The following is a 19773-nucleotide window of genomic DNA, read 5'->3' as shown; positions in this document are numbered from 1 at the left end:
AAAAGGTAGAAAAATGCTAGACATATAACCAAAACCCACAGGAACCAACCAAAACAAGCCCGGAGTATGAGAAAGTTTATGATTTTAAGAGTTATCTTATTATAGCATTCAAAATGCCCAGTTTTCCATGAAAAATTTTAAAAACTTGCAAAGAAACAAGAAAATATAACCCATTCACAGAAAAATTATTAGAAACTATCTATGAGGAATCAAGTCATAGAAGTTATTCAGCAAGGCCTTTAATTAAACTGGCTTAAATATCCTCAAAATACTAAAGGAAATCATGGACAAAAATTATATAACTCCAGAGTAATGATATTCCTCAAACAGTGTACACCTCTAAAGAGATGCAGATTATAAAAAGGACCAAACTAATTCTAGGTTAAAAATCACAATATTGGAAATGAATTCACTGAGAATTTCAAGATCAGATTTGAGCAGTCAGAGTTGAAAATCAGAGAACTTGAAAACAAATCATTTAAAATGATCTGGTCTGAGGAACATAAAGACAAGGGAATGAACAAAAATGAAGAGAGCCTATGAGATTTGTGAGACATCGTCAATAATAGAACATACAAATAATGGAAGTTTCATAAGGAGAGAATAGAAAGGGATGTAAAAGAATTTTGAAGAAACTATGACCAACAAGTCATACTTTGATTAAATACATGAATCTATACATTCAAGAAGTTCAATGAACTTTAGAAAGGAAAATCACAAGAGATCCACACTGAGACTTCTTGTAATAAAGCTTTTAAAATTCAGAGACGAAGGAAGAACCTTGAGAGCAGCAAAAGAGAAATGACTGTCCTATATAAGGGAGATTCTTTAAGAAAAGGACTGGACATCTTAGCAGAAACCATGGAGGCCAGAGGCAGTGAGATGACACATTTAAAATATCCAATGAAAGACAGTCTCTTGGACTGCAAGGGATCCAACCAGTCCATCCTAAAGTGTTCATTTCATTGGAAGGACTGATGCTAAAGCTGACTGCAATACTTTGGCCACCTCATGCGAAGAGTTGACTCATTGGAAAAGACCCTGATGCTGGAAGGGATTGGGGGCAGGAGGAGAAAGGACGACAGGATGAGATGGCTGGATGGCATCACCGACTCGATGGAAATGAGTTTGGATAAACTCTGGGAGTTGGTGATGGACAGGGAGGCCTGGCCTGCTGCGAATCATGAGGTCGCAAAGAGTCGGACATGACTGGGCGACTGAACTCAACCGAATTGAACTGAACTGAAAGAAAGAGAAAGCCCATAATTCTATACCTGGCAAAACTATCATTCAAAAATAAAAGAGATGTTAAGACATTCCCAGATTAACAAATGCTGAGGGAATTCATCTCTAGTAAATGTGTTCTATTTGTTCAGTTGCTGAGTTGTGTCCGACTCTATGTGACCCTGTGGACTGCGGTATGTCAGGCTTCCAGGTACTTCACTATTTCGTGGAGTTTGCTCAAATTCATGTTCATTGAATTGGTGATGCTAGATGTGTCCTATAAGAAATGCTAAAAAGAGTCCTTCAGGTGGAAATGAAAGGACACTAGACAGTAAACTTGAAGCCACGTGAAGAAATAACACAGGTAAAGGGATATATAAGCCAGTATTAGTGTATTTTTCATTTGTGACTCCTTTTACTTTCCCAGTTTGATCAAAAAGACAAATCATAGAATGATAAGTCTAAGTTAAGTGGACACACAAAGTAGAAAGATGTAATTTGTGACACAATAACATAAAGGGGGGAGGAATGGAGAAATGTTTGGATGGATGGATCAGAATTTTAATATACCTAAGAAAGTTAATATGATATTAATTGAAAATAGATTATTACATGTTTGTGAGGTTAATTGTAAGCTCCAGCACAACCAATGCTAAAATAAGTTTTAAATATACAGAAAAGTAAATTAGAAAGGAATCAAAATCATACACTTCAAAAATATCAAACACAAAAGAAGACAGTTAATGGTGACACTGAGGAACAAAGAAGATATGAAACATAGGAAAGATGAGCAAAATTGCAGAAATGTTTCATTATCAGTAATTATAAATGGATTAAATTCTTCTATTAGAAGGTAAATATTCTCAAAATAGATTAAAAAGCAAAATGCTCTTATATGCTGTCTAGAAAAGACTCATTTTATATCCAAGAAAATAGGTCAAAAGTAAAAGAATGGACAAGGACATTCCAGGTAAATAGTTACTGAAAGAGAACTGAGATATCTGTGCTAAGATCAGATAAAATAGACTCAGTTGAAAATTTTTACAAGAGGCAAGGAGGAACACTAAATATTGATTAAAATGTGAACCCATCAGGAAGATATAAACCTAGGAACCTAACCACAGAACGCTAAAACATAGGAAGCAAAAATTGAGAAATGAAAGCAGAAATATACAGTCCTAAAATAATAGTTGGAGATTTCAATGCTGTACTTTTCATATGGATAAACAATTAGAAGATCTGTAGCAAATAGGGGAGTTGAACAGTACTCTAAACCAGCTATATCTGACAGACATAAACAGACACTCTCTCCAACATCAGCTTAGTAGTGTTTCTGCCAAACAGATTTTCTCAAGAACTTTGTGGATCTTCTGTAAATGTCAGTGGGGTTCACTTCTGTAGGCAAAAGCCACATTTATAGATCTTTTCCAGACAAACCCTCTAAGCCTTGCCCTCCTGCTGAAATAGTAGGAAACAGTACCCTGAAGCTCCCTAGAGGACTTCTAGTTTGGTTGATATCTGTGAGGCAAACCCTTATCCTCTTTTCTGGGGAGGGTGTGGTTAAAATGAATTTTTTTTAATTTATTATTATTAATTGGGGGATAATTGCTTTACAGTATTGTGTTGGTTTCTGCCATACATAAACATGAATCAGCCAAGTATACATATGTCTCCTCCCTCTTGGACCTCCCTCCAACCTACCATCCCACCCCTCTAGGTTGTCACAGAATTGGGTTGAGCTCCCTGCATCATATAGAAAATTCCCATTGGCTATCTATTTTACATATGGTTGAGCTCCCTGCATCATATAGAAAATTCCCATTGGCTATGTATTTTACATATGGTAATGTGTGTTTTCATGCTACTCTCTGAATTCATCTCAATCTCTCCTTCCCCTACTGTGTCCACAAATCTGTACTCTATGTCTGTGTTTCCATTCAGTTCAGTTCAGTTGCTCAGTCGTGTCCAACTCTTTGAGACCCCATGGACTGCAACACGCTAGGCCTCCCTGTCCATCACCAACTCCCGGAGCTTACTCAAACTCATGTCCATTCAGTTGGTGGTGCCATCCAACCATCTCATCCTCTGTCATCCCCTTCTCCTCCTGCCTTCAATCTTTCCCAGCATCAGGCTCTTTTCTAACGAGTTAGCTTTTTGCATCAGGTGGCCAAAGTATTGGAGTTTCAGCTTCAGCATCAGTCCTTCCAATGAATATTCAGGACTGATTTCTTTTAGGATGGACTGGTTGGATCTCCTTGCAATCCAAGGGACTCTCAAGAATCTTCTCCAATACCACAGTTTAAAGCATCAATTCTTCAGCACTCAGCTTTCTTGATAATCCAACTCTCAATCCATGCATGACTACTGGAAAAACCATAGCTTTGACTAGATGGATTTTTGTTAGCAAAGTAATGTCTCTGCTTTTTAATATGCTGTCTAGGTTGGTCATAACTTTTCTTCCAAGGAGCAAGCGTCTTTTAATTTCATGGCTGCAATCACCATCTGCAGTGATTTTGGAGCCCACCAAAATAAAAGTCTGTCACTGTTTCCCCATATATTTGTCTTGAAGTGATAGGACCAGATGCCATGATGTTAGCTTTCTGAATGTTGAGTTTTAAGCAAGCTTTTTCACTCTCCTCTTTCACTTTCATCAAGAGGCTCTTTAGTTCTTCTTCACTTTCTGTCATAATGGTGGTGTCATCTGCATATCTGAAGTTATTGATATTTCTCCTGGCAATCTTAGTTCCAGCTTGTGCTTCATCCAGCCTGGCATTTAGCATGATGTACTCTGCATATAATTTAAATAAGCAAGGTGACAATATACAGCCTTGACATACTCCTTTGCCAATTTTGAACCTGTCCATTCCCAATGTTCAGTTCTAACTGTTGCTTCTTGACCTGCATGCAGATTTCTCCAGAGGCAGGTCATGTGGTCTGGTTTTCCCATCTCTTTCAGAATTTTCCACAGTTTGTTGTGATCCACACAGTCAAAGGCTTTGGTATAGTCAATAAAGCAGAAGTAGATGTTTTTCTGGAACTCTCTTGCTTTTTTGATGATCCAATGGATGTTGGCGATTTGATTTCTGGTTCCTCTGCCTTTACTAAAACCACCTTGAACATCTCGAAGTTCGCAGTTCATGTACTGTTGAAGTCTAGATTCAAGAATTTTCAGCATTACTTTGCTAGTGTGTGAGATGAGTGCAATTGGGCAGTAGTTTGAGCATTCTTTGGTACTACCTTTTTTGGGATTTGAATGAAAACTAACCTTTTCCAGTCCTGTGGCCACTGCTGTGTTTTCCAAATTTGCTGGCATAGTGAGTGCAGCACTTTCATAGCATCATCTTTTAGGATTGTTTCCACTGATGCCCTGTAAATAGGTTCCTCAATACTGTCTTTCTAGATTCCATATATATATGTGTTATACCATATTTATTTTTAATTTTCTGACTTAACTTCACTCCATATAATAGGCTCTAAGTTCATACACCCCATAGAACTGGCTCAAATGCATTCCTTTTTATGGCTGACTAATATTCTGTTGTATATATATACCACAGCTTCTCTATCCATTCATCTTTCAATAGACATCTAATTTGCTTCCATATCCTAGCTATTATAAATAGTGGTGCAGTGAACATTGGGGTATGGGTGTCTCTTTCAATTACAGTTTTCTCAGGGTATATATAGCCCAGTAGTAGGATTGTTGGGCCATATGGTAGTTTTATTTCTAGTTTTATAAGGAAACTTTATCCTTAAAATGATCGGAAGGCCTGTTTTTGTGCCTGATTCTTTCACCTTTTAATCTTTCTGAAGTTTTAGGAAAAAGTTGTATAATCATACTAAACAGAGATTAAGACTGAATCTCTTTAATTCTTACAGATGGTGAGAAATTTTAAAATCGTAAGGTCTTGGTTTCTTTTTGTTTAACAGCTCTTTCCTCAATTTATCATTCTCCTCTCACATATTATCATAAATAGAAAAAAGAATTCAAGAGTCACTTTTAACTCTTTACTTGGAAGTCTCCCTAAGTATAAAGCCAACTTTTAAGTATTTTCTTGAACATAACTACAGGATATAATTTTGCTAATCTTTCTGTTACCTTGTAACAAGAATCTTCCTTCTGTTTCTAATAACATGTTCCTCAATTTCTTCTGAACTCTCACTGTGGCACACTTAAAAATTAGATTTGTACCAACAGTCTGTTGAAAACATAGGCTTTCTCTCAAAGTTGTTCTAGTTTCTGCTCACTTGACTGATTTCAGAGCTATTCCCAAGTTTTTAGGTACCACTTCTAGGCATCAAAATCTGTATTATTTTTATATTGTTTTATAATGGATTACCACAGACTTAGTATCTCAAAACACAGATATAGCCCAGTTTCTGTGAGGAGTCTGGCATGACTTAGCTGGGTGCTGTACTTAAGGTTTTATAAGGCAGCACTCCAGGTGTTGACTGAGCTGTATTTTCTTCTAGAGCTTCAACTAGAAAAGCTGCTTTTAGCTTATACATAATGACAGAATTAATTTTCTGGGGATTTTAGGACTATTCACAATTCCTGGCCACATTATCTTTTCCATAGGCTTTCCCTCAACATGATAGCTTACTTCTGTAAGTCAGCAGGAGGGAAAATTATCTCTAAAGAAGGGCTGAGTGTCTCTTTAAGGCCTTTTGCCTGACTAAGTTGAGCCTATCCAGGATAATCTTCCTTTTGATTAAAGCAAAATCAATTGGTTTGGGTCCTTCATTTTATCTGAAAATTCCCTCACCTATGGCACATTCTGCTGTTGAGCAGCAAAGGGAGGCCATCAGGTGGGCCTGCAATCACGGAGCTGCCCTCATCTGCCTGCCAAGTGGTAACTAACGTGTGTGAGGTCCTCAGTCCAGTGTGTGACGCAGACTAAGAGCTCAATAAATGGTAACACCGCCTATCTTTTATTTTTCTAAAGTCTCTGTTGGAACCGCAGTCTTAGTGCCCAGGGGGATGTGGGACTCAATGAGGTAAATCCCACTGAAGGGGAGGAGGATCTAAAGGAGTTTGCCACCACCTAGCCAAAGGAGAATCGGATTCTCTTATTTATGAGAGCATGCTTCACAGTTGAGGAAAATCTGGAGAGAGGAACCGTTAGTGGAGACTTGAAGACCTAAACCAGAGAACTTGGAGGGAATACATATGCAGATTAGGTTTCAGGGAATTTCTCAATTCATCAAGGTAGAATATAGAAAGGAATTACGAGAGAAGCATATCCTGGGGAACATATGCCATCCAACCAAGTAAGATGGCTGTTCTATGGAGATACATATAACCATCAAGATATCCTTTTAGTTGACCAAAGGGACTTAGAGTTTAGGTGACTTAGGATTATAACTGAGCTGTTCTGTACATGGAATTCATTTGAAGTCTATAACTATTCCAGGTGGTAGAGGCAAATTTTAAGAGATGATATTCAGTTAAGATTGGCCTATGAACTAAAGTAACCTGAAAAGTGGCAAGTGTATCAGGGAAAACATCATGAAACGAGACAAAGGCTGTTTGAATGGGATGAATAAATTCCAAGGACTAGAGCATCCTATGGGACCAAGAATGGAAATGTAGGAAAAAGAGAAGCTCCCCAATGTAGAAGCAGGTTCCCATCTCCAGGAGACCATGAAGACTGAAAGTAGAATGTCAGATCCACCACTCCAGGGAGATAAATATAGGGTTTAATGATAATATGTCAAGTCCAATAAAGATTGGGAAGCTTACATACATTGAAGAATGAAAGGAAAGATCAAGACTTAAGGGTCAAAATTAAGGCCAAGTTTTGTTTTTTGTTTGTTTGTTTGATTTTTACTTTAACCAGAAACTACATACCACAACTGCAGTCAGGAACGCTGATCCTGTAGGTTTTCTTTCAGAAGTGACTTCCCATCTCCTGAAGCTTCTGCCATGAGATAACAGGCAATATTAGGAAATAGCAATTTGGAAATTTCCAATTTCCAATTAGGAAATAATAGTAAATAGCAATTGCTGCAACATGGAAAATAACTTTCAACATTTTGGTATAGACTGAAAGTTAATGAGATGCTGTTTGTCTTTTCTTCTAATGTTTTAGCAATTCTATAATTTACTTGTCTCAAAATGGGGAGATTCTTTCCTTTAGGAGAAGTGGGAGACTGTAACCCAAAGAAGGCCTCTTCAGCATTTGAAATCCCATAGTCATCGACCTCTATATAAGTTAGGAAGGAACAAAAAATGTGGGACAGTAGGTGTAGCTGCTTTTTCCTTCTAAGACTTTTAAGACTAAGTCTACTGACCTAGAATTCTCAGAGCTGTCAGTTCGAGAGCACAGACAAAGGCACATAGGGAGGAGGGTAGACTTCTCAATGATTGTTTCCACTGGACGGTCTGGTTCAGATTTGGACAGATATTGTTGTGACACTGGAAAGCTGAGGAGTCTGTCCTGTTACACTGTCAGGCTCCTGTCATTCTTCATTCTGCATGAGTAACTGTGCTGAGTGTTGGGTAGGGGTTGAATGTGTCAGAATTTTTCAAGATCACCTTCCCTGAAGGGAACTGGCACACTGTGGATATAGCCCCACATTAGGCGATATCTGCCTGTGATTTGAGAGCATTAGTTTTTACCCCAATGGACACAACCTTTGATCACCAAGCAGCATGGTAAAAGTAAGATTTTAGATTGACTACAGAAAGTGTCATGTGGAAATCAATCCATATATTTAATTCTTGCTAAAGACTGAATCCTTGGTATCTATTGTAAGCTAACAAAATGATCTCTGCTGAAGATGAATGCAGAAGCCTTTACTAGGTGTATGTAGGTCCAGAACACACTAGTATTTTCCTCAAGAGTAAATCAGTTTTACAGTTAAGTTGTATACCAGGATCCCTCCTTTCCACCTCTGACTAGAGTGTCTGGGAAGAAATCCTTTGAAGTCACATAACAATCAAGTTTGTCAGTTCCAGCAAGGATCTAGTCATAGTCATAGAACTATATCATTGTTGAAGATCCTGTTTTGTCTTTCACTGACTTATTCTCTAAGAAAAATACATATAAAACAGTTTGTATATCTGAGCACTTGTATATAAGGCACTTGTTCTGATAGTTTCCAATGTCAGTGAGTCATTCTTTGTAGCTTTGTGTGCCTCAGAGCTAGTACTGGTGTTGTGTCAATGAAAGAGAAGTAGAGGTATGTGTAGTAGGAAGAAGGTTGAGGAGAAGAAAAGATTCTTTTAGTTCTTGTCTACTTTGCTGTTGCCTACAGTGAAGGACTTTTGGGCTAGAGGTAGATTTTTTACCCATTCTTCGTGGTGCTGGAAAGATTTTATCAATGATTTCTCTACCTTGCTTATCATATGAAAATGAAGTGAAAGTGTTAGTCTCTTAGTCGTGTCTGACTCTTAGTGACCCCATGGACTGTAGCCCGCCAGGTTCCTCTGTCCATGGAATTCTCCCGGAAAAAATAGTGGAGTGGGTTGCTATTCCCTTCTCCAGGGAGTCTTCCAAACCCAGGGATCAAACCCAGGTCTGCTGCATTTCAGGCAGTTTCTTTACCGTTTGCGTCATCAGGTAAGTATATAGTTTTGGTCTATTTGAGTGCCACATTATAGAGACAGATTTAAAGAAGGCAGAAATCTATTCAAAAAGGCAGAAATTACAGCAAATTAATGCATGTGTTAAGGATTGTAATGTCCTCACTCTTCTGTCTGATTGAACTTGACTTGCTTTTAAACCAATTTAAAGTTAAAAACATGAGTTAATCTTTCAAAGTAGTTGCCCTCAGACTTTATATTGCACAATGATTACCTGGGGGAATCTTAAAAATGTGGATTCCCAGCCCCACCTACAGAGAATCTGACATGGAAGGTCTAGCTTATTGCTCAGGAACTATGGTTTTTATAAACACCTCAATTTCCATTTTACAAATGCTGCCAAGTGGTAATAAATCACATATTGAAAAAAAACTCTATTCTAAGAAAACATTTTTTGGTGGAGAGAAGGTGGGAGTGTAAAAAATAAATTTGCCATTTCTGTTGGCCTGAACATGATGATGTATCATTTGACTCTCTTTACTTCTTAGTTTCCAATTGAGGTACTCTTTCTGTCTCAGTATTTGAATGAATACACATGAAAATTCAACTACTGTGCTGGAATGTTCAACTGAGTTAAATTTTTTAAGACTTTAACTTCAAAGGATAAAGAAATGGAAAGGCCTGTGCAGAGCTATAAAGCTTTTTAAGGAGACAGGTAGGCTAGATCCAGAAATGCTGCTGACATATGACTGAGTCTAATATGGTCAGAAAAATTACCTGAAATTTCTGATAATTTCAGAAATTATCAAAGAAAAAAATAGAATATTTCCCAGAGCTGTAGTAGGTCTGATTGTCCATAATGAAAATTTAGATCAAATGTTGTATGAATTTAACAAAAACAACAGAAACAACTCTGTTTAATAGATCCTGGAAATCCTCTCCTATTCGTAGAATAGATAGTAAGGAGTTTGAATATTAAACAAATGAACAATCTTGGTTATTTACAGATATCTTATTAATCAAAGCAGACGGATGTCAGAGTTCCCAGTAGCAGCATGGTATTGCTGCATAATTTTTCAATATTAAAAATAACACTATTTTTAATATTCTTAAGGAATATGATTTGGATACTAAGATTATCTGTCAATCAAATTAGTAAAGGAAAAAGTAAAGCTACTAGTGTAAATGATTTTTATTGTATAAGGTAAAAATTAAAAACAGTTATAATGAAAATTCTCACTATTTCATACAAGCAATGAACGCTTAAGAGGGTATGGAGAAAAGGGAAACCCCTTGCGCCATTGGTGGGAATGTGAATTAATACAGCCATTAAGGAGAACGGTATAAATATTCCTTAAAAAACTAAAAATAGAACTAAAATGTGATCCAGCAATCCCACTACTGGGCAGTTACCCAAAGAAAACCATATGTCAAAATGACACATGCACCCCTATGTTCATTGCAGCACCATTTACGATAACCAGGATGTGGAAACAACCTAAATGTCCATTAGCAGAGAAATGGATAAAGAAGTGGTACATACACACAATGGAATATTACTCAGTCATAAAAAGGAATGAAATGGGTCATTTGTAGAGATCTTTTATACAGAGCAAATTAAATAAAAAAAAGAAAAACAAATATCATATATTAATATATATATGTGGAATTTGAAAGAATTGGTATAGATGATCTTATTTATAAAGCAGAAATAGTGACACAGATGTAGAGAACAAATATATAGATATCAAGGGGGAAAGGGGGATGGGATAAATTGGGAGGTTGGCACTGACATATGCATACTATGTATAAAATAGATAACAAATGAGAGCCTACTGTATAGCACAGGAAACTGTACTCAGTGCTCTGTGGTAACCTAAATGGGCAGGAAATCCAAAAAAGAGGGGAAATAAGTATTTGTATAGCTGATTAACTTTGTTGTACAATAGCAACTAACACAATATTATAAAGCAACTATATGTCAATAAAAACTTTAAAAATTCCAGTTAGCTCAATACAGGATGATGTGGAATAGGTGAGGATACTTTGTGTGTATGTGTGTGTGTGTGTTTGGTGATAATGAGAGTGAAAATGTACCAAGGTGGTAAAAATTTATTTTTGAATGCAACAGATAAGAATGAAAGTTAGTAATGACATAAAAGGGTGATTCCTTTCTCTCTCTGTGTGTGCATGCTCAGTCATGTCCAACTTTTTGTGACCACATGAAATGTAGTCCCCCAGACTTCTCTGTCCATCATCTTAACTAATGAAATAATGAAATAAAGAAATCTCAGGTGATATCACAAAAGTAAATAAGAAAAAATTTTAAAGAAGAAATTATGGGTGACAGGAATAAGTCAAGTTTTTCATCCTTATGCATATGCCAGTAGAACTGTGTGTAAACATACATCAAGACATATCCACCAGAATGTTCATAGCACCACAATTCATAAAAGTAAAAAATTGAAAACAATCCTGATGTCCTTTCACAGTCACATGACATATTCATACAATAATAAAAACAATATCATGGTGATACACAACAATATGGGCAAATCTCACAATTTTAAGTTTTGAAATGAGCCAAATACAAAAGAATACATATAATATGATTCCATATAAAGAAAGATAAATACCTGCCATAATGAATTTATAATATCACAAGTCTGAGTAATTACTAGTGTAAACTGTTAGGAAGTAGAGAGATTAATGATAAGAAGTAGTTAAGTGTATCAGAGATTGTTCGGGAATATGGGCAGTGTTCTAATACTCCATCTGGGCATGCTTATGTGGTCAATTTGTGATACTTCATTAAACTGTACATTTTGGTAGACTCTAATCTCAATGCATGATCTTCTCTATGGTTTGAGAAGTCATTGGTCAGTGGAAAAAGGATCAAAGAGACCAGGAGAAAAGACCAAAGCAGTCTTTGTCCCATCCCAGGAGGACTGTCAAGTTAATCTGTGTTGTTCCTAATCAGGGTAAAGTCACAGGCACATGTTTTATGGTTATTGGGCTCAAATCTTTCATCGTCACATAAACAGAAAGCAGAAAATCTCAGACCTTATATGGAAAAACCCCTGAGAACCTGTTTGTTTTTTCTTGAGCTAAAAAGCCTGAATGTGGTCGGTCTGAGACAGATTTGAGGCTATAGTTGGACAGGACTAGAGAAAGACTTGTAGTTCTTTAGGGTAAGGGTCAGGTCACTGGGAAATGGAGATTTTCAGAGACGAGCAGGTAAACTTAGGCTTATATTTAAATGACTTGTCCCCTGTAAAAATGGAGAGCATAATTCTTTGTTTAATTTCCTGTTGTCTAAGAAAAACACAGATAAATTTGTGTGGACATCTAAATAGAAAATAACACCAGAAAAATAACATCAGGAACAGGAAGATCAGAAAAAATAACAGGAACTCTGTGACAGAAAAATAATGTCAGGTAACTTGTATTCAGATTTATTCTCTGACATCTCCTAACTCAAAGTTTCCTTTCTATTACACCTCAGGTTCTAAAGAGGAAGACTGTGGAGAATAGGCCTCTCGGCCATATTTAGCAGAAATTCAGCAGAAGGGATATAGTTGACGACATATGTGTTATAAAAGTTCAGATATTTGTTCATTTTTCTAATCTATATTGATCTCTAGCTTGTTAAAGTTCACGAATACTATTAGTTCCAATTTGCTGAGATTGTCAAGAAGCTTTGAGCTATTCAAACTCAAGATGTCTTCTCTTAGAAATAGGAATTTTTGTGACTCTTTTGTCCTAAGTAAATTGCACATGTATATGTGGTTTGGGTGTGTATGTAAAAAAGAAAGAGGTCATTACATTGTCTCATTTTAAGGCTTACAAACAGCTATCAAGAACAAGATGGTATTAATGAAGACAGATATAGGTCAATGGAAATGGAAGAGTACAGAGGATCTAGAAATACACTTGTACATATATGCTACACAGATTTGCAAAGAGGAATGGAAAGTCTATTCAACAAATGGTGCTGGGACAATTGGATATCCATGTGGAAAAAACATGATCATCCTGCTTTATACCACACCCAAAATAGCTCATCACACCACACCCAAAATAACTCAAAATAGATGAAAACTTAAATGTAAAAATTAACCTATTAAACTTCTGGATGAAAGAAGAGTGAAAAATATTAATACTCATGGCCTTGCAGTGGGCAAAACTTTCTTAGGACACTGAAATCATGAGCCATAAAAAACTGATCAGTTAGACAATCAGAATGAAAAATTTGGCTCTCTGAAAATTACATTAATACAATTAAAGGTCAAACTAAAGAATGGAAGAAAATATTTTCAATGAATATATCTGACAAAAAGCTGGTATCCAAATTATATAAAGACTCATACAGTTCAATAATATGTAAGAGAATGCAGTAAGAACAGAGCAAAGTGTTTGAATAGCTGATTTCATAAAAGAAGATATTGAGTGGTCAGTAAGTGCATGAAAAGATGGTCAACATCATTAGTCATTGGGGAAATTCAAATTAAAACTGCAATGAGAAAACAGAACAAACTCATTAGAAAGGCTAAAATTAAGAAGATCAAGAATATCAAGTGTCAGAGAGGACATAGAGCAGCTAGAACGTGCCTCATTATTGGTAGTAACCATTCTAGAAACTTGTTAGGCACTTGTGAAACATGCACACACCATATGACTCAGACATTTCACTTCTAGGTATCTATCCAAAAGAATGAAAAATTCTTGTCCACACGATGATTCATGTATAGAAGTTCATAGGAGATTTTTGCATAATAGCTAAAAACTGGAAATACTCAAAATGTCCATAAATAGGTAGATACAGGGTTGGCAAAAAAGTTCTTTTTGGTTTTTGTGTAACATGCCCTGAATGAACTTTCTGGTCAATCCAATAGCTAAACAAAACATGCTATACAATAAAATACTGGTTAGTAATAGAAATGTATAACTACTCATGCAAGCAACAACGTGATTCAATTTAAAATATATTATGCTGTGTGAAAGAAGCCATCAATGAAAGAATACTTATTGTACTATTCCATTTATATAAAATGCAAACTATAGTGAGCCGAAGCACATCAGTGGTTGCCCAGGATGGGAGCAGAGGGAGGGGCAAAGACTGCAAAGGGGCACTGTAAATTTTTGGGGATCATGAAAATATTTTATGTCTTGATTGTTTGAATAGTTTCAAGGGTTTAATAGTTTCAACTTAGCAAAATTCATCAAATCTATACCTTAAATGGATGCATTTTTTGGTGCTAGGTTTTTTCTCAATAAAGTTGACATAAAAATAAGAAAATAATTTTAAACTAGGATAGAGGAAGTCACATGATTCCATCTTCTGTGGGACCTTTCAAGTGCGAGAACACAGGGCCCATTTATGTGGGAGTGTACGCTTACGCTTAGACATGACTTCCTTGAGGCCATTTTATTCCCATATTCTAATCTGCTTTTAGACTAGTGAGGCTTCTGGGAGCATTCTAAAACCACATAGCAAGAGAAGATCTTTTCCCTTTCCTTGGTTTTTACATTTTTGTCTTCATGTACCTAGTGATTAGTAGCAAATGCCTTAGCTACAGTTGAAACATGAGGCATTGTCTTGAGGACAGAAAGAAACTGAACTGGGACTTGAACCAGGAGCAGCCAAGTGTGTAGAGGATGTTTTTGGATAACTGAGGAGACTGAAGAAACAATTTGAATCCCTGGCGGCCCAAGGGAATGTGAAAGCAGCATGGGAACAGCCTAGGACAGAGTTGTACTTCTTACCAGCATGTGAGACCCTTGAGGTGGACTATAAGTGCATCCCAGCTTGCACCCGGTAACTTGTTTAAACCTCTTTCTGCCTTTTGTTTTCTCAGTGCATCCATTCTATTGCCATCTTTCCAGTGTCTCAGGCCTCCAAAAAGTCTAGTCTGATTCTTCTTCATTCTCTTCTTCACTTCCCACAATCAAACAACTCATCTTCATAATTTTACATATAATTTGCACTTACTGGTCTACTCCTAAGTGCCAGGCACTTTTCGAGACAAATGGGGTTAGAGAGATAAATAAGAAAAAGGCTGAGAAATTTCTTTGAAATGATAGTCCAGAAGCATTGAGAGGGGTCTATGAATGCAGGAAAGATTACATCAAAGAGAGCATCAGTTGAGGCTCCTGTCACATTTGTTGACCTCCCTTTGTGTAGAAGCTCTGTGGTCAAACCTTCCTCATCTTCAAAGGTTGTCACGTTCAAATTAACACTTTATGATCCATTCTTGTGTTCTTCCCTCTGGTCCCTAAGGAAGAGGCATCCCTAACCTCTGCAATACTAACTGTCCTCTAAATCCTGCTGCTACTCACCTTTTTCTTTATCTTAGGTCTAAAATATCTTGGGTATTTTAATTTTGTGGTTGCTTCACGTTGGATAAAAATACATACATCTTCCCATTTTGTTTAAATATAGGGTGGATCTTGCCTCCTCCATAACCTTTTCTTTGTATTTCTTTATTGCCAGATTTCTCAAAAAGGAATTTCAAATTTAGCACTTCTGGCTCAGTAAATGTTTGTTGATGAAATAAATTCCTGAATGCATCCTATCCACTTATTATTATTTAGTTTCACTTCTGCCCTCACCTTTTTCTAGAAAAAGTTCTCTAGAAGCCTGATATTCACATTCTAATTATCCAGTCCAGGGAGCCTTTCCAGCTTTCTATCCTGTTAAATCTGGGAGTTCCTCTTTGTTGACCATCTCTCCTCTCTTGTACCCATGATGATAATGTGCCTCTGAGTGAATGAGATCATACAAGTACCGTTGATTGGAAGTTTGGTAAAGATTTTTTAAATGTCAGCATTTATTTCACACGTATTTATTGAGGGCTTGCAGCATGCTGGGAAACGTTTTAGGTACTGAGTGTTGACTAATGAATAAGGCAGGTTAGATCCCTGCCTTTACAGTGTTTACCTCTACCTGAGGGAAGCAGACCATAAACTTCAAAATATTTGGAGAAGGAAAATAATTTCAGGTTAAGTGTTAGCAAAGAAACAATCAGATAATTGGATGGAGAGTAACCTGAGACTGCTTTTGATCATGTAGTTAGAGAATATGTGTTCAAAGACTCTGCTGCTAATCGTGAGCTGCTTTAGGCTCTTTATACAGTGTCTAGCCTTTTCCAGTTTCTATCAAATATCATGATCCACCAGTGACACCACTGGGTATTTACTTAAAGGAAAAGAAAATACTAATTTGAAAAGATCCTCCCCATCCCTACCCAGGTTCATTCCAGCATTATTTACAATAATGAAGGTTGAAAGCAACATAAATGTTCATTGATGGATGAATGGATAAAGAAAGTGTGGTACATTTCTAATGGAATATTATTCAGCAAAAAATAAAAAAGAGAGAGAGAAAGAAATCCTGCCATTTGTGACAACATGGTTTGACCTTGAGGGCATTATGTTAAGTAAAATGTCAGACAAACATAAATACCATATGATCTCACTTACATATGGAAGCTAAAACGAAACATAACATAACCAAAAAGAAGCTAAATGATACAGAGAACAGGTTGGTGGTTGCCAGAGTTTGGGGGGGAAGGACAGATAATGGGTGATGGAGGTACAAATGCTGAAATTTCCAGTTATAAAAAGAATGAGTCCTGGGAATGTTATGTGCAGCATGATGACTATAGTTGATAATACAGTATTGTGATTTGAAAGTTGCTAAGAAGACCTTAAAGTTTTTCATCATAAGGAAAAGTAGACTATAACTGTGTGGTGATGGATGTTTACTAGGCTTGCTGTGTGTTATCATTTTGCAATATACACATATGGAATCATGTTGCATAGTTTAATATTATATGTGAATTATATCTCAATAAAAAAGAAAAACGTAACAAAATGTTAGCTTGCCTCTTAATCTCTACCGCCTATTGTAAATTTTACTATTTCTGTAGCTCCTCTTTGGACTTGGATTTACGGTGTTGAATGGGTTATCCACTTAAAAACTGATTTTGAATTCCTAACTCTGGCCCTTTGGGGGTATTATTCCATTTTGATGGGCAAATGGTGATGTGGGTACCTTTTATTTCTTGGAAGCCATTTTTAACTACTTCTTCACCTAAACTATGTCCCTGTTAGTTACCTACTAAATGCCAGGCATTAGCTTGCGCTATTAGACAGCTCTGTATAAGCTCTTGAATCTGTATCTCTATCCTTGTATGTTCCACCTTTCACAGTGCAGCCTGAAACTCATAGGTAAGTCATTTACTTGTTTACAAAACTTGAAAAGTCCTCATTGGTTTATGATATGATCAAATTACTTGGCCCTAGCATTCAATCCCCCTCACAATTTGGCAAAAATCAACTCAGTCCACCCTTTTCTTCTTTGAAGTGAAGTTGCTCAGTTGTGTTCTACTCTTTGTGGCCCCATGAACTGTAGCCTACCACGCTTCTCTGTCCATGGGATTATCCAGGCAAGAGTACCGGAGTGGGTTGCCATTTCCTACTCCAGAGGATTTTCCAGATCCAGGGATTGAACACGGGTCTCCAGCGTTGTAGGCAGACGCTTTACCGTCTGAGCCTTTTGTTATAATATTATTTCTGTTTTATGGTTTGGTTTCCTGGCTGCAAGGCAGCTGGCATCTTAGCTCCCCCACTGGGGATCAAACCTCAAAAAGCAAAGTCTTAACCACTGGACTGCCAGGGATGTACCAACCCAATTCTTTTTACAATCACTCTTTTTCCTTTTCCGAACTTCTGGTTCACTTTCTTCCCTTAAAAGCTTTCCTCAGTCTGATATTTTTTTTAACCCTGTATGTTGAGGTGGAGCAGAATATGCCACCTCCAAATCTGCCACTTTGACATGTGGATTGCTCAGAGCAGAAGGCAATTAAGACCCAGCAGACTCAGGAAAAGCTTTTTTACCTCTCCTTGAACTGCCTAAAAGAATTATATAGAGGGCCTGGACCAGAAAGTCTTAGAGAAGGAAATGGCAACCCACTCCAGTATTCTTGCCTGGAGAACCCCATGGACAGAGGAGCCTGATGGGTTATAGTCTGTGGGGTAGCAAAGAGTTGGAGGGACTTGAGCGACTAACTCTGTACCAGAAAGAGCTATTACCAGAGGCAGCTTTTTTTTATCAGAAAGACATATTTGCACAGCATCACAAACATTTGCTTACCAATCATTTGCTCTTCCCATCTTCTTAATTTTCTCCCTCCTCTTTGAAGCCCCAGACCCCTATTGCCTTCTCCTTAGCTTGAGATGGTATATATGCCTCAATTGCCAGACAATCTCTGAGTCTTGGTGGGGATTCTGTAAGTATGTAATTAAACTTAACTTTGTCCTGTTAATGTTTTATATCAATTCAAATATTAGATCAGCAAAATATTATATTAGATGAGCATTTCCCCGAACACTATACTCCTAACCCAATTCTCCTTATTTGTGAAGCCTTCCTTTATTCTTCCAGGTTAGTTCCCTTCTACTCTGTATTTACCATAGCACCTCTTGCTTACGTGAGTCATAATAAAGTTCAACTTTTCATGAGTCCTTTGCTCTTGGAAAGCAGTGATGGTTAAAAGAAATCCATGCAACCTTTTGTGTTCTGAGAATTAACTTACTGCAAAGAGCCGCCTTTTTGCATATGACTTAGGTACGACTCATTTTTGTGTTCCCCTATTACTTATAAGGAGGCCAGATACAGACCCCCTTTTTAAAAATTAACTGCTTTTCTTTCTTTCTTTCTTTACTGCCATACAGTCAATCTTTCTTGGTTATGTATTTGAAATATACCATTAGACAAAGACCCTTTAAATTCCATTCTTTGCCTCATGAAACTTTCACTGAGCTGTTTGTCCCCCTGATCAATTGGAGTATTTGAAACTAAACATTAATTAAACTTCTCTCCTTTTTAGCCCCCTTAAGGTTGACCCATCCTCTTTCTGATCCAGCATACAACCCCTCCTTAATGAACTCTCCTAAGAATAAAAATATTTCCTTTTATATACAGCCTCTATTCTGTGTTCTTTCTAGCCTGTTGACCCTTCCCTACAAAAGAAAATTCCTTTCTGCCTGTCCTTTGAGATGCTTGCAGTTCTGTTTGAATTGTTTTCTCTAGTACAATAGTCTCTTTTCCTTTATTGCAATAATCCTTTCAAATGAAGTCTCTTTTTATGTAAGTGTAGATTTATTTTTATTTGATGATAGAAGTTACCAAATTGTTTGTCTTTTTGGATAATGTCCTCCCTTTCCCTCGGATTTGAAGCTGTTTATTGGAACAATGAGAATGTTAGATTCATATTTGTGTTTTCATCATGCCTTAATCTGCTTTGATCTCTGAGTGTCCCTATTCCCGTTTCTATCCATTTCTGTTTTTATTTTAGTCTCTGAGTATGTGCTTGTATCTCTCTGTCTACCCATTTCTCTCCTTTTCCTCCACTTACCTGTCTCCTTGAGGCCAAGCTCCTGTCTTCAGTTTGCTCTAGAGAGATGAACGAGAAAGCAGAGCAGGTTCCTTCCCTGAATCTGGCAGTTTGCTTATTGAAATCTGCAGCCTAGACTTCAGCTCCTTCTGTGGTAAAAGGGCAAGCAGGAAGTGAAAAACTGGTTTCACTTTAGGTTTTTTTTCCCCTCTTTTAAAAGATCAGCTGATTTTAAGGAATCCTACTCATTTATTTATTTGTTCATTCATTCATTTATAATTGTGATTTATATTTATTTATATAATTATGATTAGATAATTGTGATTTATAATTGTGTTTACATTGTGATTCCTGAATGATAAGGTTATTGCAAATGGAAGACTAATGTTCGGGGGGAGTGGTGTGTGTGCATGTTTATTTATGCTGGCCTGGGGTGAGCACCAGATAAAGAACATGGGAGAAACAGGATAGAGAAAGAATTTCAGAAAAGAGACAAGGGCACATTAGAATGTCTTCCTCAGGGAACTTGCTTTAACTGCTTTACTGTTCTAGCTGTGTGATTGATTTGAAAATTAACAAAGTTTCAAAATTATCTTAGCTGATGTGGATGATTCAACACTA

The 19773-nt window shown here is 36.9% G+C and overlaps 1 long non-coding RNA gene and 1 pseudogene across 2 annotated transcripts in view; one reads left to right on the top strand and one right to left on the bottom strand.

The window, feature by feature from the left end:
• Nucleotides 1–19296, bottom strand: part of LOC133060659 (interferon-induced very large GTPase 1-like) — a 43720-nt pseudogene extending 24424 nt beyond the window's left edge.
• The window catches only part of LOC133060682 (uncharacterized), a 175973-nt gene that overhangs the window by 46154 nt on the left and 110046 nt on the right, over nt 1–19773 (top strand). The window lies entirely within an intron of this gene.

The sequence above is a fragment of the Dama dama genome, chromosome 1 (genome assembly GCF_033118175.1).
Source record: "Dama dama isolate Ldn47 chromosome 1, ASM3311817v1, whole genome shotgun sequence".
Classification (NCBI taxonomy): Eukaryota; Metazoa; Chordata; class Mammalia; order Artiodactyla; family Cervidae; genus Dama; species Dama dama.
The sequence above is the reverse complement of the archived record's forward strand: the minus strand, read 5'-3'. Positions and strand labels throughout refer to the sequence as shown.